Source organism: Rattus rattus, chromosome 8, assembly GCF_011064425.1.
Source record: "Rattus rattus isolate New Zealand chromosome 8, Rrattus_CSIRO_v1, whole genome shotgun sequence".
In the NCBI taxonomy this organism is placed as follows: domain Eukaryota; kingdom Metazoa; phylum Chordata; class Mammalia; order Rodentia; family Muridae; genus Rattus; species Rattus rattus.
Window position 1 is genome coordinate 74,207,465 of NC_046161.1, and position 22,768 is coordinate 74,230,232.

Sequence of the window (22,768 nt, forward strand, 5' to 3'; positions counted from 1 at the left end):
TTTAAACTGTTAAAGTCAATGAGACAACAGTCTTCGTAAAGTCTAGGCTGGTCTTCCTTTCCTTCACAGGACTGGGGAGTCCAAAGATGCTACCGTATCACACCCGGTCCTACATCTTTTTGCTCAATTGGATCTTAAGGATGGCAGGTATCTTGAGTGTCCTACTTTAGTGTCTGGTTTTCAGGTGAAGTTTGAATTATTCACTCAGCCTGCCATGATCGATGTTCTTTAATTTCTGATATCACTACTTGGAAGGAGAATATATCTTCTTAGTTTAGGTATATTAACATGTTAATCAAAAAAAAAAGTCTTGTTCAAGTCTTCGTACCATATTCAATAGAAAAGCAAACTTACAATCTAAGAATTAGGCCTTTTTCAAATTTTTAATTTTCACATTAAGCATTTTGTGTTACCAGGCTAATTCAATTTGGCTCTCCATGTGAAACATAAGACAGAAGGCCAAACATACAAACATTTATTCTTGATAACCACAAATGGCCTACAGCTAAGATAGAACCTGATAATTTAAGGAAAATTAACTTGTCTAAAGTGAGAACAGAGAATGATTCATGAATGGACTCATTTTTCTTTCTCGTTGCACATTGGTCGTTAGTTGTGACATGCTCAGACCAGAGTGAAAACATTAGCTATGGTTAATGGACTGAATAGATTTATTTAAGGAGAAATATTTAAAGCCCTGAAAGCGTCAGCTTATTTCCATGTTTATTGGCCGCAGAGACATGATGTACACCATGCAGCAAATCTTCCCAAATATCGGAGCCCACGAAGAGTGAAAAAAATATACCCACCTTTCAAAGACTTTTGGTCACATTTTAGCTTTTCTTTTCTCAATGCTTATTTCAGTATTTTCATGTCTTCCTAATTATGGTCTCTATACACTCGAAGGAAGCCCAGGGCGTGGAGAGGACATACTTTATCAGGCAAGCGGGTCAGGGTGTGAAGTGAAATCTGGCTACTTCCAACTCACTGAGCTGCAGAGAAGCCTGCGCTGCCTTGGACTTCGTGGATGAGCTTTGAGGAGGGATCACAGCTTTAATATGTGCCTAACTTAGGATGCGAGACTGCCACAGGCCCTTAAAATATGTCAAATAAAGAATACTTACTAAGCAGTCCACAGACAATTTAAGAAGAAGAACACACCATCAGTAATGGAAAACTAGTAATTTTTTAAAACTTGATTTTTAAACATTTAAAGGGAAGAACTGAGTTCATGATAGTGTGAGGGATGAAAAAGAATAGCCACTTTTCTAAAAGAAAAAATGTCACAGGATAGGTGCAGAACATATGCAAGTGCTTTCCATGACTTTATACAAGTTTTCCAGGAAAATTCTATCACTCAGAATCTCTAGATGGGAAAGTAGTAACCATGGGGAGATCTCAGGAAGCACAAGAAAAAAAGTCAAAGGCCTTTCACTCCCTTTTTGAAATAAAAATCTAAGAGTCACAAGGGTTCTGAGACAACAGGGAGGGCAGAACATTAGAATTTCTCCCAGAGTCTCTCTGATACCCTGAAGTTTTCTCTCTAGCCCCACAAGGGTCATTCAAGATGTCCCCCTCCTCTTTCTCCCCACCTCTGTTAGCTTGGAATCTAACTTGGTAGCAATCTGTCCTAGAGTAAAATATTTAGTTGTCCCTCCCAGCACAAGCAGCTGAATGAAGCCACACCCCCATGATCATTGAATGTTCACTATTGATGTTTTGCCCAGGTACACACATCTCTCATTCTTGAAGACTTTCCAGCTGAATGGGAATACAGGTGGAAGTGAGCAAGTATTCAAACGATAGAAAACCAAGTTTAAGGGCAGAGTAATTACTTGCTGAAATATGTAAATAAACCAAACACGTATTCTCAAAGGCACGAAAAGAATGGCATTAGAAACATCTATTAATTATAGGGAGAAGTGGGAGCTGTCTGTTGGGGGCGGGGGTTGTTATCTAGTGAATTCTGAATGACCAGCAACATCAAAAAATTTTCTGCCTGTGGTGATACTTGCTGGGAGGAAACGGACACTAAAATTTACATCAGGCAAATTTCTTGCCCACAAGGTGAGCAATATTTAGTATCTAAAGATGCTGTTGGTAAATGTGGTAAACTGTTCTATTTACAGCTAAACAGGGATGGAACCGAAGTAGAAAAATGTTTGTCCCGACCATTCTCTTTCAGTTTCATAAGACTTAAGGACCAACAGGGTTCAAGTCAGAGGACCAAGGGAGCTAATACAGCACTTTTCAGTCATGGGTAATTTTATCCCTCAGGGGACGTAAGCAACGGCTAAAGACCTTTTTGGTTGTAATTAGTAGGGGGTGAATGTACTTGTGCCTAGTGGATTTAAGTCAAAACTGCTATCTGATAAACATCCCACTGTGCTCAGGACAGACCCCCTACAGCATACAATCACACAGCCCAAAAGTCAGCTGTGTGGAGATAACGAAGGCCCGTGCAACACTATCACAGCGGTATGGCTGTCTACCAGTTTACGCCTCAGAACATGCTGAGTCAAGGTCTAAAAAAAAGTGCTAACATTATAAAGGATGGAGCCTCATGGAACTCTAGACCAGGTATGCGGCCTTCTTGTACCAATAAAATTATATTTCTAGTATCAGAAAGGAGACCTTCTGGCACTTAAGACGAGGAAATGCTTCACCAAGGATGAAACAGCTAAGTCTGATCACAAAGAATCACTGAAAAGAACCTAAATGAAGGCCAGTCTGCAGAACCAGTGACCTGTAATCTTGAGAAAGGTCAGCAAAGAGAGGTGTCACTGTTAGGTCAGTAATCATGTGTGCACTGTAGCAAACAAGTATGCCACTGCTGTGGGGAACACATCCTGAAGAACTGGGAGACAGACGGCTGGACAGAAGCCTTCTGTCAGCCTTTGGGGGAAAGGATACTTGTAACTTTTTCATGGATTTGTCACACATTTTTGTGACAGGAATGATTCCTGGAGCCCATATTATTATTTTTTTCTTTTTTTCGGAGCTGGGGACTGAACACAGGGCCTTGTGCTTGCTAGGCAAATGCTCTACCACTGAGCTAAATCCCCACCCCCCTGGAGCCCATATAATTAAGCTGACTCCTCAAGATGTCCTTTGACCTCCATGCACTCCACCTCTCTCTCTCTCTCTCTCTCTCTCTCTCTCTCTCTCTCTCTCTCTCTCTCTCTCTCACACACACACACACACACACACACAAATAATAACAATTTTTAAAGAATTTAAAGAACCTTTTCTATAGAGTACCCATTTGTTTATGATTGTCTTATTAAATATTCATTTCTTCTCTCAAATTTGTCTAGGAAGATGACAATTACATGAGTTACTGAAAGCAACACAAACTGCACCTTTGTCCAGTTAACAGTTTCCTCTTATTAAACATGTCTGCCTATACTTTTTCACCATAACAAAGAAAGGACAAGTGAAAGGCGGAGGTAAACAGCTTTGTCAAACACAACAACCTTATGCTTTCAGTAATAACTAGTAAACCATAGACACTGCACTAGAATAAAAGACCCAGAGACAAATCACATTATAGCTGGCGAGGCAGGGAGTGCACTGAGGTAAACACAACTCCTTCAACAGACGGTGCTGAGTAAACCGGCATTCACAAAGGAGAAGATGAAACTACACTCCGACCTCTGACCCTGTACCCAAACCAACTCAAAAATAGATCAAAGGCCTTAGTGAAGGACCGGAAACTCTAAAACTACCAGGGGGAAACCCTTCGAAAAACAGGCACAGCTGAAAAAACTCCAGTACTTAGGAACTAATTCCAACAATCCAGAAATGAAATGGCACGAAAGTGAAAGGCTTCTGAAAAGCAGAAAGGAAGAAAGATATCTGCAGAGTGGAGAGACGACCTCCAGAGTGGGAGAGAATCCTTGCGATTGTACAGACGATGGAGAGTTATCTGGAACCAACACTGAGAAATGTCCCATCAGGAAACGAGCAAACGAACTGAACACGGGCAATGAATATTTGAAAAAGCTTTTTTAGCTTTCTCAACCCTCCGTGAAGGCATAGTGAGGGCATAGTGAAAATGCTCTGAGAACTTCATTCCAGTGAGAACAGCTGTCACCGAGAACGCACCGAAATGCTGGTGAGGCTGTCCGGGCAGGGGCGGCTGGGGGCGGAGGATTCCTTGTTCGCTGCTGATTGGATCTATGCTGCTTCAGTTACTGTGGAGAGCCATAGAAAGATTGTTCAGAAAATTCAAAGCAGAGTTATTGTAGAATTCATCTGCCCTGCTCCTGGGTATGTATCTGAAGAAATATAAATCAGCACAGGACAGAAATACTCGAGTACCAATGTTTACTCAGACAGTATTCATGAAAACCACGACCCGGACTCAGCCTAGATGTTCATCAAGAGAAGAATAAAGCCAATTTCATATTTCTATGTACATCCTGTCCCATCACAGAGATAGATGAAATTATGTCATTTATAGAAAAAGGGATGAAAGTGGAGACCATGTTAGGTGTAACTGGTCACAAAGAGAGATGTTTAATGTCCTGTGTGGAAACTAGATGCCAACATTTAAGTGTATAGAGCATGAAAGTAAAGTGGGAGGGGCACTGAGAGGGGAGGAAGGGGTGTAAAGGATGAAGCAAAGTGATAGAGGGTAATGGGAAAGAAGAATGATAAAGCACTGTGAGTTTTCATTCCTATAGAATCTAGGCTTAACTACAACACACACACATCCACATCTGCATATATGACATCTGCATATATAGAAGGAGCAGTGTGTGGGTGGGGGAACCAGCAAGAGAAGGGAGCAGACACGGGAGTGGAAAGGGCAAAGACAAGCAAAGTATAATGATATATACGGTATAAGTATCAACGCGAGGGCCTGGGGAGATGACTCCGCAGTTAAGGGCACTGGTCCTTCTTCCAGAGATCCTGAGTTCAATTCTTAGCAACCACATGGTGGCTCACAACCATCCACAATGTGATCTGATGTCCTCTTCTGGCATGCAGGTGTTCATGCAGGTACAGCATTTATATACATTAAATAAATGTTTTAAAAATATCAACATGAAACCTGTCTTTTGTGAACTAGCTTGAATTATTGCTTTGTTGTTGTTGTTATTGTTATTGTTATTATTACTATTGTAGTCAATGAACTTAGAACTGAAAAAGTTAAAACTTCTCTGTATCTCTCTTGACTCACTGAAACGCCAGGTCTTTTCTTCCAGGCACCGTTTGCTCCAGAGGATCGCTCCACCCCTGAGCTCTATCTCCAGCCGTGTACACTTTAAACACCTATTTGTAAAACTCCTTTCAGAAGCAAGCCATTGCGCTAATCTGTTTGTTTGTGTTTATCTATTTACTCTGTTTTGCTGGAGGGTGAATCTAGTGCCTTGTGCAGGCTAGGCAAGCGGAACCTCCTACAGAACATACTTAAGAATTTTCTACAACTTAGACGACGGCCTCATGTAACCAAGACTCTGACTTTTTCTTAGTACAGTTAAAAACCTTTGTAATCATTATACATAAGCATGCTGACCCTGTTTCTTAGTATATATAGTAGATACTATTGTAGAATGGAGTAACAAATGTTGAAACCCAGGAAAGTTGATTCCGATCATCCTGATGTTCCCAGGTTTCTGGTTTGGTCCCCACATTGACTGGTAGTTATTCTTCATATTCTGTTGAACAAGAATCCAGAAGAAGCTGCAGGTCCCTTTTCCAGGGGAGACACTTCCCAGAGAATCCCTAGGGTTATAACTAGAAACTTATAGCAAATCTTGACTTTTGAAGGTTCATCGCTGTTAGAAACATCTTCATTTGTGAATAAAAATCTTGTCCCTGGGACTAAAGAGACCGTTCAGCAGCTAAGAGCACTGACTGGTCTTTGAGAGAAGTGTAGTTTGTTTCACAACAGCCACATGACTCTCGCAGTGGCTTGTGACTTCAGATCTAGGGAACCCGACACCCTCTACTGATGTCTGCCCAACTGAGCGCAGAACCCTGCCCCCAGCACATTATTTTAAAAAACAAAACGTTCTTTTTTAATTTATACACTAACACATGCAGCTTTCATATATATTAATGGTAAGGGATGCTCTGAAATTGACTGAAAAACAACAGGAAGCAGACTTGGCAAAGAGGAAACAAGGCGCAAGCACGGGATTGCACGGAAGGTGGCCTAAACAGCCTGACTGAGAAGCCACCGTGGAGAAGGGGAAAAAGACTTCCCTTGAAGCCGGGTGGGACTCATCCTAAGAGCAGAAGAAGACCAGGGATTCAAGTCGATCTCTGACCCTATAGTGCAATGATGCAAGAAACACAGCCCAAAACAAAACAATTCCCACCGCACGCATCGCCATGTGATTATATACCTGAGATAATACAAAACACAGACATGGGATAGCATAGATAAGCTATCTAAAGGAAAGGGACAGAGAAATGAGACCAATGGCTGAAATTAGAGCAGTCACTGTAGAAAGAAGGCACAGGTTATAGCTCCACCAGTAGGTACTTGAAACTGCTGATCTCGCCACAGGAAGCCTACTGACACTGCCTGGCCTTTGTGTGTTTGTAAAAAAGGTTACTTTGTAAATTAGATACCCAGACAAGAGTTAATAACAGGATGGAACAAGTATAACAATATATTATAATAAAAGTCATGTCAACTTGTTCTCCCTCTGTCCTCTCTGTCTCTGTCTGTGTGTCTCTCTCCCTTTGGAAACTTATCTCTCTGCCCTTCACCAGTCCTGTGCATTGCTAAGAAATTAATGGTTACTTGAACACAGCACCACGTACCTAACAGTTGATCTTATACCAGAGATAGCTACTGATGATGACGCAGCAGGAAGTGAATCCAGCCTGGCTGATCCACATTCCCAGGCAGGACAAAGCTGGGAGGTCCAGGATGTCACACCACTCCGAACAGCACTGCACCATTTCACACGCAGGAGGTGTGCATTTCTGAAACTTTCTAGGTAATATTTTCAGGTAGCACTGTGTGAGGTACCAAGTGCCTGGAAGCCGAAAAAGCCAAATGGTACTCGTGAGGTACACAACTGCCCTTCATCTAGCAGTCACCGGCTAAAGCACACAGAATTGTGGGTAGTATTTGGCCTCAGTCCTCACTGAGAGAAAGGTAAAAAGATCTCAGGCTAGCAAGATGGCTCAGGGGGTAGAGCTGCTTGCCATTTATGCCTGGCTACTCAAGTTCAATTTCTGGATTCCACATGAAGGTGGAAGGGGAGGACCAACTCCTCAAAATTTTTCCTCTGACCTGCAGGTGTGGCAAACACACACACACACACACACACACACACACACACACACACACACACACCAGGCATGCCCACATAATAGTGAATCAGTGTTGTGAAAAAGCACATTTGGAAAAACAAAGCGAGCACACACCGCTACTCATCTCAGCCGCAGGATCAGACAGCAAACGGCAGGCTTGCCCTCACGAGGTCCAGCTGCAGGCGAGGCTCTTCCCAAAGCAGGACTGCCCCAGAGGGAAGTGGGATGTGAGCGCACGGGACTCAAGGGAGACGCTGCCTCCATCTCTGCTCTGCACCAGCCCGCTAACTGTGAAGCATCTGGGGATCACGCACCTGAGGGGGGACTCCCCTTTCGGAGCACATCCACCCCACATGACACTCTGTAATGTGGGCTGTCAGCTTAGGCTTGGACCATAGCGTCACTCAGGAAACAAGAGGCTACCATGATGCGCTTGCCACTTCAGCCTGTTGAGCCTGCTTCAAAACTCCAGCCCAGTAAATCCACCTGGTAAAGCCAGCAAAACAACTGAGCGAGAAGTATGCTGGCTTTTTTGAAAATAAAAGGCTTTACATCTGCCAGATTTGAGAACAATAGGAGGAAAAAGAAAACAATGTGTTCTCAGAAGCATCCCGTGTGTGTGTGTGTGTGTGTGTGTGTGTGTGTGTGTGTGTGTGTGCACTCTCTTATTTTTCAGAATGGAAATGCACTTATTTTCCTTCTGACTGCAAGCATATTGTCACCTATTGTCGAACCGTATTTTTCAGGAAGCCTGTCCCAGTTGAATTTCCCACCATCAATATATAGCGTCTGTTTCCTACTTCCACTAATGTTGGAATTTTTTCAGTCCTTTGTTAATGTGCCGGCTGAGATCATAACAAATTCTTTTAATTTGAGGTTTTAATTCCCAGGAAGGTTAAATGGTCTTCCAAGGGCTTATTGGAATTGTCATTTATCCATTTCTCTATAATGGCATTTGCTTTACTTAAAGGAGCTCCTTGTTTTAAAGATATTGGTCTTCGTCACTAAATCACAAATTGCTATTTAAATTTTAAACTTTGTTCATAAAGGTTGTTTGTATTTTTGTTTCGTTTGTTTTCAATGAGACAGGGTTGCAATAACACTAAGCCGGCCTTGAATTCAGTAAGTGGCTGAGACTGGCCTTGAAGTCCTGATCCTCTGGCTTCTCTCCCAAAGCGTCGGGCTTATGGGTATCTGCGCCTATGTCCTGCTGCTTTGTTGGTATTTTGGGTGTTTGTTTTTATTTTCCTGATCAAGAGTTTTCCCCAATTTTTACAGAGTCAAACTCATTTGACTGTTTTGTTTCATTGGGTTTTTTTTTTAAAACCTTTTGTTTTACAAATAATTATGTGGGGGCATGTTGGCATGTGCACGTGTGCCACCGGGTGTGTTGGAGGTTAGAGGCCAACACGGAGGACTTGGTTCTTTCCTTCCACCATGACTGGATCCAACTCAGTTCGTCAGGACTGGCACCAAGGCCCTTTGCCCACTGGGCCATGGTCACTGGCCCACCTTCCTGGAGTGTTTGTTTGTTCTGGATTAGGAAGGTCTTCCACGCTCATCTGTCTACGTCTATGTACACGTTTGAGGAACTTAAAATCTTATTGGTTTTTTTTAAACTTAAATTTCTGGTCTACCTAATATGTATTTGAGTATGACGTAGAAACTTAATCTCTCTTCTCCAGAGTCATTTCAACACTGTTGGTTAAATGACAATACCACTTCGTGTTTGATATGTCTCTGCCCTCCTATACTAAAACCGTACATGGCCAGGTTTGGGTTACTTTGGGTTGATTTTTACTTTCTATCATTTTCCCCCTTGATCTCCTTATCTGATGTAAGCTGATTTCGAGATCACTAACTTGTGTGGTTCCAGTTTAAGGTTCATTTTATTATTTGATTATGTGTATATCTGTGTGTGTGCAGGTGCACACAGAGGCCAGGAGAGAGCATCAGATATCCTAAAGCTGGAGCTACGGGCAGTCGTCAGCCACACAAAGAAAAAGGTGCTGGAAACGGAGCCAGGGTCCTCTGCACGAGCAGCAAGCTTTCTCGCTGAGCCGTCTCTGCAGCCCTTCAACTTTTATTTTCATATGTGGTGAGGCAACACTTTCAACTTGTGCTTCGAAACACTCCGGGCTGCTTGTGGGGTTTATTGGCTCAGCAGCAGCTGGGTACTTGGAGGATTCAATACATGTAAGCATTTTTGTTAAAGTGCACAAACTTATAAAAGGCCCAAAGCAAACACTTTTGTAGGACGCCTTCTGCTCCCCTTCTCAAACACGGTGAGAGTGCTCACTGTTCTGAAGTGGGAATGGTATGGATTAGGAATTTTCCAGGCCACAAATGCATATTTTCTGGGCTCATTAAACCCACTACAGTCAAAAGTGTGATGAAATGTGTGTGTGTGCAGTAGCCTCTCTTCATGATATTTTTAAGACATTAAAATTATCACGTAGAGGAAAAAGTGCAACTTCCCAACTCCACATGTATCGAGCTACGGCGGACCTGTCCCAGCATCCCTGGTAGCGGCGACTTTCAGTCACGTTCATTTCTGCTGTGTTCCCTTAGGCCCTATTTGTCCAGCCCTATTTCCCTCTCAACTTCAGCATTCCCGATTGACCACAGCAAGAGTCAATTTCCCGCATGCATCCCTGACACCCCCAAGTATAAGTGGTCCTGGTCACATGACAGTGAGGCTGTGTTGCTCTCAGCTGTGTCCCTGTGATAGAGTACAGACCGTGCAATATTGACTTAGCATCTCAACCTGTTTGCCGTCTGGTGCCATGCCGCTTGGATCCTGTGTTCTGTCATGCTCCCAGCTCAGCATCAGCCTAGCCCCCTCTCTGGCTACAGGAGACTGACTGGGCCCCAGGACTTGTCCTTCAACATGAGCGGATGCAGAGACCTCCCTCTAGGGTCGCTTGCTTCCACATAGCCCAAATCCTTTTAAATCTCACAGTAATCGAGACAGCACTGTGGAGAGTGTCTAGAAACAGAAACTGGAACGATAATATATTCCAGCCAGGCATCCAACTGTAGGATCACCGTCTTTCATTAGCACTATGTGGGAAACAAGAGCTCTGTCTTTTGTCTAATTTGTTTCTCGAATGGACAAAATTCTTCAGTTCTTGAGAAACCACAAGCCACTTTCATCTGGCTGCTCCCAGCCCTTGTCCTCTCTTCTCATTGAGCTCAGAGTTCCACGTGCTCGCCTTGGAAAGAGTCCATCACAGTACATCACCAGGAACACACGCGCACACTGGGATTTTATTCCCCGGGAGCCGGGAATCCTGATGCACATTCCGGCATCGCTAAAATCTGGAGGAAGTGATGCAAGGAAAAAAAAAAAGCTGTGGCAAAGAAGATGAAATCAAACAAGTCCACTCAACATGTCCTCCGGGAGCGACACGGGGAGCATCCACAGGGGTGGGGAAACTCCGCGGTATTCATCTGGAACTGTCAGCAAGGACATTCATTAAATGGCAGCTGTTGCTTCACCACTTGTAGGGGAGTGGAGCAATCCTAACTCCAAAATAGATTTCTGAGGATGAGAGCGTTTCCAGCAAATGACTGCAGGAGAAGCCTGGTTGTGGGATTCTCCTTTTTTTTCATGAGCTTGTGGGAAAAGAATGAGGGGCAAACAGTTGTCGTGAAGCCTGTAGATGGTTGAGTCTTGGACTGTGGTATGCAGGTACGACAAACAACATTCTAGCTTGCTACCGGAAGTGCATCTGTGCCTTGGGAGTCAGAGTGATGGCCCGCCCCCTCTCACCTGGTAACATCCGCTGCTCCGGCAGTGCTGGCGGATTTTAGGTTACTGTTTAGAAAAAACATTGCTATGATGTCTAGAGGTGGGAAGCAGGAAAAACACCCATAGTTCGTTCTCTCTCTCTCTCTCTCTCTCTCTCTCTCTCTCTCTCTCTCTCTCTCTCTCTCTCTCTCTCTCTCTCTCTCTCTCTATCCTGTTGTGGGGTGGCAAAGATGTGGAGCCTGTTAATAATAAAAATTGGTTGAGAATATTTGCTTTCTTGAGTTCCTGGTATTTAATGAGTTAACAAACACTGTTCAGTACTACTTGTAGATGATTCTAAAGGCAGTCTCAAGTCATAATTGGAACTATCTTATTGCACTGTTTCAGTTTGCATTTATTTATTACAAAGTGATCACAACAGTCTCTCGCTTCCTATTTTGTTTCTATTGTTTAGAGAAATCTATAGCACAATGTGTGTCATTGATTTTTATCTTAAGAAAGGTTCTCTTAACAGGCTAGTGATAAATTTCCTTACAGGTATTCAAGGGCCTGTTCTGTGGAACTTGAAAGTTGTAGAATGTACCACATACAGAATTTTATAGGTACTGCCTAAAAATGTAGATTTTTAAAAGTTCTTCCGATTGCACTGACCCACTGACCTGCCAGCCTCGCATGAGGGAACAGTTTGCTTCCAATGTTCCATTGCTGCTGTGGAGTAGAACTGATTAATCCCTTCCTGGTGCTGTGGATCCTGTTTGAGAAGCTGGGGTGTGGTGTGAACGCATAGACCAAGGACTTACAGGAAGAATGAAAGGGACAAACCGGACTTACAGGGCAAAGAAATGTCAAGGGATCTAAACAGGAGTAGAATTTGTGGTTAGAATGACCGGAACAGTAAAAGAACCCGTTCCCAGCAGAAAGGCAGAAGGTATTATACAGACCACAAGGGAAGAAAAGGCTGGACTTAAGGAGCAAAGTCACTGGACGAAGTCTTGAAGGCATAGGGTTCCTCCAACCAGATCACTCATTGGGAAAAGAGAAGGCAAGGCACAATCCTAGTCCCTAGTCAAGCAAAACCCAGGAGTGAGCGCTCACAGCACCAAAGCCAGCTGCCACCAGACTCATGCCGAAACAAGGAGCAGCTGCTGTTCAACACCTTATACCCTCAGAGCAGCTCCAAAATAGCAGAGTGATTAAGAGCGGATGAGCACGGGCTGGGAGCGCCTGGGCTCATTTCAGACGGGCCACCTGCTTGCTGTGGGGAGGGAGGCAGCCTCAGTTCCCTCAGCCTCCCAATCTGTCAAGTCATCGTATATGAGTACCTATCTCATACACCCATTTCACAGAAAATGTCAATAATTGCTAAGCCGCTATAACGTTTATGAGACCTGTGTGATAGAGAGGAATACACGAGGACATGAGGCCTTATCTTCAGGTCCTTGTTCTGGACCTAGTTTACATCTGTGCCACTTCTATAGAACTGAAGTGCAAAAAGACGAATCAGGAAGTGGTCACTGATCGAGAGTCGAGATAAATCCACATATGATCCTGGGATCCACTGACCTCAGACAGAAATGCAGCCACTAGGAGGTGTGGGAAGAGCCCACTACCAAGCACTGGGCAGGGGCTGTTCCCATCCCAATGCTACCTTCAGAGGACTTGGACACTTAATCTACGAATACAAGTTATAGTCACATGAACGTCCCCACATGGGCCAACTTGCATCAGAATCTCTGGAGCTATGGACACTTACATGTTTCAAGTACTCCCACGAGAACTGGATTCATAGAATTTCATTACCATTGCATAACAAACAGAATGTAACATGTGAAATGTCCTACATGGACTCCTGTGTTTGAACACTTGGTCTCCAGATGGTAGTGCTGTCTTGGGAGACTGGAACCTTTGAGGTTGTGGCCTCACTGGCAGAAGTGGGTTGCTGCGACTGGACTCTGTAGGTGGTATCTACTTTTGGTTTCCAGACTGAGGGCACAGCTACCTAATCTACCATGTTAAAAGCTCTGAAGGCCACAGACCAAGCCTCTGTGGCTACCATGCCTTCCTGGCCATGACAGACTGTCCCTTCAGAATCTATGAACCGGAGAAAATCTCTCCTCTCCTACGTTGCTTCTGCGGATATTTCATCATAGTGCCAGAAGCATCGCTAATACCAGAGTGCTAAGAACCGCCCCACTGGATGGTGGGATGGTTTCCACTTGAAGCGAGTCTACAGGTGTCCAAGCTCTTCTGTATCCTGGGAGAGATGGCCCCAGAAGCAAATCTACAAAATCATTAGCGGCATAAAACTCACAGCCCCCATTTCTGCTTGCCGTCAGACAGGCACAGAAGTATCAAGAGAATTAGCAAATCTTACAGAGATCTCAATAACTCTTAAGTGTGATAAATTGTTAATATGTCCCACTTAAGAGGCATTCATTAAAGACCAGTGTGGAAAGTATCAGTCAGTCTTGTTGCCAAGAGAGCTTTAGGATAATTGAGTGAGGTAGGGAGAAGATTCCGGAAGCCAACCAGTCAAGTCCTTTGTCACCAAAGGAGAGAACACTTAAGGATTTTCCTCCCTTTGACAGTGTGATCTTTTAACTTAAAGGCAGAAGAAGAAGAACAGGGGGGAAATTCTGAATTTGTTACAAGGGGATCTACAAATGAAACAGAAAGCCTTGATGGTAAAAAGGAAACTCCCATCTCTGCCTTAATTTTTCCCATCACCATGTATGAAACAGGTCTATGCCACACACACACACACACACACACACACACACACACACACACACACACACACATCAGCTTTGCTTGAGGAAGATGTTCATCCTGTAGCCACAGTGCAAGTCCTGTGCATTAGCCAAGTGCATAATAGTGAGTGGGTGTTGGGAGGAGGGAGGCTGTGCTAACCTGGTGGCCAAGACACTGCTTTCAACTTAGAGCATCTCTCGGAAGGGAGAGCTTAGTTCTATTATGCATCTTCATTCTGTATGAAACATTCTCTTTGGGAGAACTGTTTGATTCACTGGGAAAATAAAGTATTTACAGACTCTGGCATAAGAAAAAGCATTCTATATGCTCCATTTAAATTTTATTAGCAATGTGGGGAGAGGGCTCAGTGGTTAAGAGCCCTTGCTACTCTTACAGAGGATCTGAATTCAGTTCTCAGTACACACACATTGGGCTGCTCACAACTGCCTGAAACTCCAGTCCTGGGATTCCAACAACCGTGGCTTTCGTGGGCACCTGCAGTCTTATGAACATACCCACACATGGGAGTATACATATATACATAAATCAAAATAATAAAAATAAATATAATATTAAAACTCCCTTCCTTTCAAATTGCTTCCCTTTACTTCAGACAATCCAGAAGTTAAATGTCAACAGAGGAACAGAAACTAAAAATTTGCCAATTATTTCTGAATGGTCAGAACTTAGCATCATGTAACTCTTGAATTATGAAGATAAAAGGTTGAAAAGAAGTACCCGGTAAAATGTCTTGGCAGAGCTTCACAATAGCCATGCACCGGCTGCAGAGCCAGAGGTAGCTAAGTATGTTAGCCAGAACTCGGGAAGCTGAGAATCATTAACTCAAGGCCAGCCTGGGCTACATAGTGAGATCTTGTCTCAAATAACACAAAATTTGACAACTGTCAGGTAGTTGTTCTTAAGCTACGGCAGACTCTCTGATCCTTTCCGCTTGGCTTTGATGGGACAACTTCCTGCCAGTTGACAGAGCCCAAACTGTCCTGGGAGAGAAAATCAGTGACTAAGACTTGCTTCTCCTGAACTCTGTGCCCAGGTCCTCCACCTCTTCCTGGGTTATTAGACTTCATTAGCCTTTCAAGCTTTTAGTTCAGCTGTGGGAGCTCTGGAAAAGGCCCTTCAGTCTGCTTATCCTCTGCCCTTGGTGAACCTTCTACAACTACAAGGGCAGCAAAGCCCTTCAGTGTTGAGTTCTATAGTCTCCTAAACACAGCACGGGGGTTACTCCTTGAGAAACTTCCTACATTTCAAAAAGGTGGTTGAACTAAGGCATAAAAATGGATGAATCACCTGATTTTGAATTTTATATCTACCATTGGGCAAGTTACTTAGCATGTATGAATTTCATTCCCTAATCTATGAGATTAGGGATTATTTTAAAAAAGGTAGATCATTTTTCTAGTATGTTTGAGGCCCTGAGTTCAAATTCTAACACTTAAAAAAAATTGAGGGTGGAGTCATAGAGCTTCTCTGAGGAGCACATAAAATCAGTCACATGATATGCTTGGCATGATGCCAAGCACAAAGTGCTCTCGAGTGTACACTGGCTGTTATTATCACTATTCGCATATATCACACATGGTCACACACATGTAAATGGTAATACACACAGCTACTGTTGTCATTTTATTATGAATCAGATCACTCTGCAAAACTTGGGGCTTGAGTGCCCCAGTAACTGATGAAACCCCTAGTGAGCTGGGCAGTAATCTGTTGAATGGGCAGAGAGTTGAAGGTGAGAATGTCTTACCAAGGTTGGGGCATCACCTGAGGAGTGACTACCACGAACCCAGCTAGCTTAAAGAGCAGAGCAGAGCAGAGCAGGCTGCGAGTAAAGGCTGTGGTGGTGCCCGACAGAGCAGAGGATGTCCAAAAGGGCAGCGTGTGAAAACCAAGCTTCCATGATCCAAATACCAGGCTGCCCTTCAAGCACGAGTCCCTTCCTGAACAGTCAAGGAAGCTCAGAGAGCCTTGAACACCTCTCAGCTGGCACAGCTTGCTGGCTCTCCCCATTGAGCAGACCATCTTTGTTTTCATTCGCATTTCATTGTTGTCACAGTAACTGCAGGCTCCAGACACAGACCCGGGTGTCATTTCCTCATGCGCCTCTACTGCTGCACTGAAATAGCATTATGAACTCAGCAATGCCTCTTCCCTTCCTGTTGTTCTGTAGCACTCCAGCCCGGGCAGAAAGCTCTAAAACGAGTTACTCGAGACATAAGTATATTAAAGAAAAAGAAAGTTAATTTATCCCTATTACTATGTTGCCTGTGACTCATGTGCGTCTGTGTGTGTGTGTGGGGGGGTATTTTTGCAAAACTCTTACAGACAAACAAGACAAGTTGGCAATAACTTGATTGTCTTGGTGACGTCATAAGTCTACTGCTTTCAATCAAATCATCTTCTGGTCTCAGATCCTCAGAAGGGAAGATGTTTTAAGCATGCGTTCACCTCTCCCTCCTATGTCCGAGTCATGTCTTTCCTATACATTTTCTTTAGGAAAGTAAGGAATAGATAATTCATTTATTTGAGGTGCCTGGGAGGACTGCAGCTACAATGATGACAAAAGAGAAAGAGCTATTCCTAAGTGCAGACTCTTAAGGTCCTCGGCCACAGTGTAACGAGCATTGTTTTCCCCACGTTTAAGATAAAGCAGTAGGAAGCATTTAAGCAAGGAACTCGAACTGGAAAAATCCTTAAACCTTGAGTGCTCAGTTGAAGTCAAATTACTTGGGATCAATTCTGTCCTAGCTTTAAAATATCCCTTGGTTTGTCTTCCACAGGCCCCCAGAAACACATAAATCACCCAGTCTTACACACTGACACCATTTCCCAAAAAAGGACAAGCAAACACAAACTTACGCCATGCTTCTGTGTTGCTGTGGCTTAAACGAAGCCCGCAGGGGTGGGGAACACAGGGACACTAGCAAAGTCTCATGACTTCATTCCTCTGCCCAGAGTTTCTCAAGTTGTCTATCGGATGTTAAACCATAAAACTACTCACTTCAGGGCTGACTTTCCTCCTGAGTTCTGCCACAACGGGATGCCTGGCCTTTGAAATTCAACTGCTCCAGCTACTTACTACCAGAGAAACTTGTATTCTGCCAACCACCTTTCCCTTTTCTTGTTAGGGAAGAGTGATATTGACCATTTAAGGAAAAATAATATAACTCGGTTTGCTTTCCTGAGTCCTTATATTTTGGCCTCAGAACCTCTGCGGTGTATTTGCAAAACCAAGAAAAGGGCTTTCTCCCCTAACCCCCGTCCCCCACCTCACCTTTCTGTATGTATGTCTTCCACCCCACTTCATTCTTTCCTTCATCACATCAGGTTTTCACTGGAGAGCAATGCCGCATCTTCAGTACAGACTCGGCCTGCCAACTAGGGAGCTGGAATAGAATCGGCAAATCTAAACCATAGATATCTAACGAAGTTTACTGCTACTCTCTCCACTTAGAAACTCGCCCCTGGTAGGAGTACTTCATATATTTCTGTTAAATTGGGTGCATACAATGTACCGCGTATGCGCAAACATCTTTGCATTATGACATCACTTCTGTTTGTCCGGTGGTAGACTTTCTTGTCATGTTTAAGACTGACTAGAGTTAAGAGCTCTGAGTAGCAAGGATTCATTTTGACTTGGTAAGGTCTAAGTTAGCCTGAGGTGACCTTTCTTGGTTTTTTTTTTTTTAACTGTTGTTGTTTATTTGTTTGTTTTTTTGATTTATTTGTTATTAGGTTAGTGAAACAAAACAAAACATCTAAGGGAAGAAATAAAGAATAATAAATTTAATATCATTCCACCCCATGGAAGTCTTCCCTGCTATGCATTACCCGGCGTAGCTGGCTGTGGAAGAGACAGCCAAGCCCTAAGTATAAAGACATTTTATCTCCAAGTGCAAATATAGAAACAAGAACAGTCTATCCTGTGGGTGATTTCTTAACCTTTTTAGTAATGCTTCTAGAAGACACAAGACTGCCGAGTGATAACAGGGGTGGGGGTGGGGTGGGGGTTGCAGCATAAATTCCATCTGGAATTATTGGCTGCTCTTCAAATTGTGTCTGCTTAGGGCGCCCAGCAGCAGAGAATGTCCCAACCCAGATTCCAATGTAAAGAATGAGTTCTCCTGCCCTTCTTAACGATGGGGAGCTTCGGTTTACAAGCTATCAGAGAACTAGGATTAAAATAATTACACTTAAAATGTGACAGTAAAGGTGAGACTAGATTTATTGGGCAACCTATCAGACACATACCTACAGTATTAGCTGCTCAATCCTCTCACAGCACTATGAAGACAAAGCACTGTGACTCTCAGGTAAGAAAACCGGAGCACAGGGAACCTGACCAAGGCCAAAGCGAGCTGAAATCTGAGCCCAGGTCACGAGGCTTGCTGTTCCTGACTCCCCTTCCATGACGAGCTCCTTACTATTAGATCTTTAATCAGACTCAAGACAGCAAAAATTATTTCATTAGCTTACCTTTTATTCTGTTGGTGTGTATTAAAATATTGCATAAATTAATTTATAATGTACATTTTATATCACTTTTCTAAGTTGTTAGTTTTTCTGTTAATCATTCTTGTTAAAGTAGACATTAGCCTAAGCTTGCTTACCGGTCCCATCCCTTTCTATTTAAAAGCACAAAGTGTGGATTAAACTCTATAATACTCTAAGTCTGAGGCATCTATTGTCCTATTGTTATCTTTTTTTCAATGCTCATCTGTAGGCTGGAGAGAAGACCCGGTGGTTACGGGGACTCCCTGACTGTGCAGAGTTCAGTTCCCAGCACTCAACGGTTAAGGTGAGCAGCTACGAGTTGCAGGGAATGAAGTGCCCTCTTGTGGTATCCTCGGGCAGCATCACCCATGTGACCCACAGTCACACAGAGGCAAGCACATAAACATAAATAAACATAAGTCTTGGGAGGGGGCGGTGGATATCAGGCACATTAATTTTCTTGAGAAGGATGTGTGTTTAATTCTGAACACCCACGTCAGGCAGCTCATAATGGCCTACAACTCCAGCTCCTGCAAGATCCTGTGCCTCTGGCCTCACCAGGTACGTGCATGTGTTCGCGTGCACACACACACACACACACAAACTAAAAATGATATAAATAAAAACTTTTAAAAAGAAATTCTCATCTAAAACAAAAATGTAGTATATTACAATATACACTACTTAGAAGGTATAAACCCCAACGTCTCACTCCTAAAGAGTAACTAAAAACTATAAACCAGGCGGGGATCACTGCTTAATGAATATATTAACTATTTCACTAATCCCAATAGAAAACCACCTTAGAATAGGAAGAGACTCTGTTTGTCTTGGTGAATACAGAACAAATTGCTTCAAATGCCTTGTGCAGTCTTGCCCTCTCTCAGCAAGGCTGCAGCTTTCATGAACGATTGAAAGCGGTACCAAGAAACATCTGTGTTTTAAATACGTAAGAAGAAAATATTTTAAATGACCATGATATTTAAATGTTTTGTTGTTCATGGCCAGAGTTTAATCCATGACTCATAGAGTCATGATTTAAGTGAATTAACCAAAGGTAACCATACACAAAATCTGGCCTTAAAAGATGACTTTTAAAAAAATATGAGCTACAGAATTTAGTGGCTTAACAAGTCTAGGTTCATATACAGAATGGAGGTTAATAGCTATCCTTTTGGGATCACTTGTGAGGCATGCGATATCATCCTCACGGTTAGATGTATGAACACTGTTAAGCTTGGCAAAACTGTGCACATTTTTTTCACTGAGAAAAACATTAGGTAAGATGCTTTTAGCCATGCTTCTCGTTAGTTTTCTTGATTTTATACTTCCTCACATGGCCATTGTTAGAGATCTGGAACCTAGGAAGTTAATAGATCATCCACTGTGTACATGGGGCCGGGACACTCCAGAGCTATCAAGATTTCACAGAACAGACCCAGCTTGAATGAGGCCAAGCCTACCGTGAAGGACGATAACTCAAACAGCATCCCACTGTCCAAACTAAGGAGTCACTTCCAAAACCACTGTGAAAATGGGAGGTGGTGGTGCAGAGTAAGTGTGTCCCAAGCAAGGCGAGTGGCAAGAGAAAGGGCAATGTCTTCAAATGTCCACTGTGCCTGTTTTGAAGGATGGTCCCCAGTCTGAAGTACCTGAAGCCAAGGGACCTTGCTGCTGAGTAGTAGGAATGAAACGGGAAAAGTGAAGTGGGTGTCAGGTAATGGAAGGTTTTCAAAATATCCAGCCTTGGTGTTTAGCAGCAACAAGGCATTGGTTATCCACTGGCTACCCAACACATAGACAGACAAGCACAGCAAAGTGGACAGATATTTCCCTTAGTCGCCAGCAGCATGGTTTGGACGGTAATGGGGCTAAAAGTGGGCAACAGAAGAGCATCCAGCCAAGAGCTAAAGAGAGCAACAGTGGAGTCTAACTGCTCTTACAGGGAAAGGAAGGAGAGGACACTCCAAAACAGCACACAAACGCGCACTCAAGCGAATCAGAGGATGGATGCCGCACTCGTGGACTGTGATATTTTCTTCAGATAGTGGAGGGAACGACGTGGTTTAACCTTAGCACTTCTTAACTCTCGTGAGGAAACTTAGAGCCAGGAAAACAATTCATGATACTCAAGACTCCGCTTCAGCAGACGTGGCCTTCACTCAGGGTGGAACACTGTGCTGGTATCTAAAAGGTGCCTCTCCCTGATGGCAGAGAGTATTGAGTGCCTCAGACCGACGGCAGACTCTGACCTTCCACAGGCGTGTGGAAGCCAGCGGTGTAGCCCTTCCTAGGACTGAGAAAGAGGCAGATCATCTACGTCTTACTCTCATAAGTGTCTCAAGACAAAGATAGTTCATCCCCGGCAAACCGTGAGTTTCCTCTCCAACCTGGATGCTCCTAGCAGGCACACTCAGTGTCATTTGCATACGTCAGTAACACAGGATTGGCTTTGCTTATTTTGCAAACCAAACACATAGCCAGAACTGTGTAGCATGATACACATTGAAATGACAGCGTCACTTCTTTTCCCTAAACACACACTGTTTAATCATCAATCGACTACAGGAACATTTGCTAAAAAGGCTTTCATATTATCATCTGTCAAAAAGGTTCTTTTCCAAATTGGTTTATGGAAGCTCAGGATTTTTTAAATTTTTTTTATTTAATGTGTATTGGTGTTTTGCCTACATGTATGCCTGTGCGAGGGTGTCCGATCTCCCTGGAAATGATGTTACAGACAATTGTGAGCTGCCATGCGGGTGCTGGGAATTGAACCCTGGTCCTCTGCCCTCCAGTGCTCTTCACCATCTCCCTAGCCCCTGGAAATTCTCTCTCTCTCTCTCTTTTTTTACATTGACAAAATAGACACAAATACATTTTTTGTTTCTTCTTGTCTTTAAAGGCAGAGTCTTACTCTGTAGCCAGGCTAGACTAAAATGTACCATGTAGCTACTCTGTTACTCAGGTTAGCTTTGAACTCACAGCAATCTTCCTGCCTCAGTCTCCCCATTGCTAGATTACAAGCATGGACTTCCAACTCCAGCATTCAATTAATTAAAAAAGTTCTTCAGTATTTTCTTTGATATTGCTCTTAGATTTATTCATCCAAACTCTGGATTATTTGAAAAAATAATTCCATTCTCTTATGCTACACATCGCTGGGAATCAATCAGTGGTTTGATACAGTGGCTACTGTATCAGTGGTTTGTAGCCACAAGCTCTGCATGAGACTCAACATGAAATTGTTCTGTGTAAGCAGTTCTGATGAAAGTGCATGTCACCTCGTGGAAGGGGAGACTATACACCCTCAGAGGATACCAGAATTTCCTTCACACAACTGGAAATACACTCTTACTCACACCCACGCAGCTTTCGAAAAGATAAATTTGTTTCCTAAAAGAAAGAAAAAATTCTAAGTTTCTTAAAGCAGAATCTATTATCTGTACAAAGGCAATCACTCAATGTAATTTGTTTAAGTAACACAGCATTCCCAGTGAATCAGCAGCAGGCAGATTTTGTGCGAGTCAGATGCATTTGGGCAACAGCAGGCAAATGAGGTCAGAACCGGCACAAGGTGTCCCGGTGCAATCAGAGAACCCAGCAAACCAAGCCCACAAAGAAGCGGGTCAACAGCACAACAACGCCGGACAGCAGACAGGACGTTCCTCAGTCACCTCACAAGCTGCTCAGCTACTTTCAGTAAATAAAAGCTATTTTGTCCCTGGGAAAATGTCCCCTCCACGACTCAGCTAGTTACCCTGGTTGTACTTTCGTCATATTTCTATTACCTGCAGAAACATGAATCACTCAGCAGGGCTAGCTTGATGACTATTAAGACAGCACAGAATGTTGCCTTTAAAAGGGAATCGATATGACTGTGAAGAAGAGAAAAGGTTTTGATTTTTTTTTTTAATAATTCACACTGATTCTAATAATTCCTACACGTGCAGGGGCCAAGCAAGAGACAAAGCAGAATAGGAGCGAACCATCTTCTTGTAGAAACAGATTTCTTACCGGAGTAAGTTGCTACTTGGGGGGTGCGGGGGGGGGCGGTTTGTCTTACCTGTTGTCGACTCCTTAACCAATGGTGTGTTCTTTCGCCGCTGGTTTATCCCTTGAAGAACCCAGTGGCTTGTCCCACAGCCCAAGACTGAGTCCTGAAAAACTAGCCAGCCCAAAAGAAGACTGAGGAAAAAACGCTTTTCCCACTGTGCTGGGACTAGCCAGTAGCTGAAGTCATACAGGAAACAGAGTAGCTGCAGCTTCGCCTTCAGTCAGGATCAGCAGGAATTGGAAGTCGCCTATCTCCCACCCCAGACTTTTGTTTCAAAGTTTTTTCAACTGTTGCTAGGTGTTGTTGGGTTCTGAGATTAGGTTTCTCCTCTGCTGCTCCCCGCACACTGTCAGCGCAGTGACTTTGTTGGGGCGCTGAGCTGCGCGTGCTATATTTAACCAGTGTTCTCA

At 43.5% G+C, this 22,768-nt stretch overlaps 1 protein-coding gene across 1 annotated transcript in view; it reads right to left on the reverse strand.

The window, feature by feature from the left end:
• Window positions 1–22,699, reverse strand: part of Filip1 (filamin A interacting protein 1) — a 154,189-nt gene extending 131,490 nt beyond the window's left edge. The window contains exon 1 of the mRNA XM_032910335.1: window positions 22,368–22,699. The gene's annotated coding sequence lies outside the window, so the exon portion shown is untranslated. The remainder of the gene's footprint in view (window positions 1–22,367) is intronic.
• Window positions 22,700–22,768: the final 69 nt, after the last annotated feature.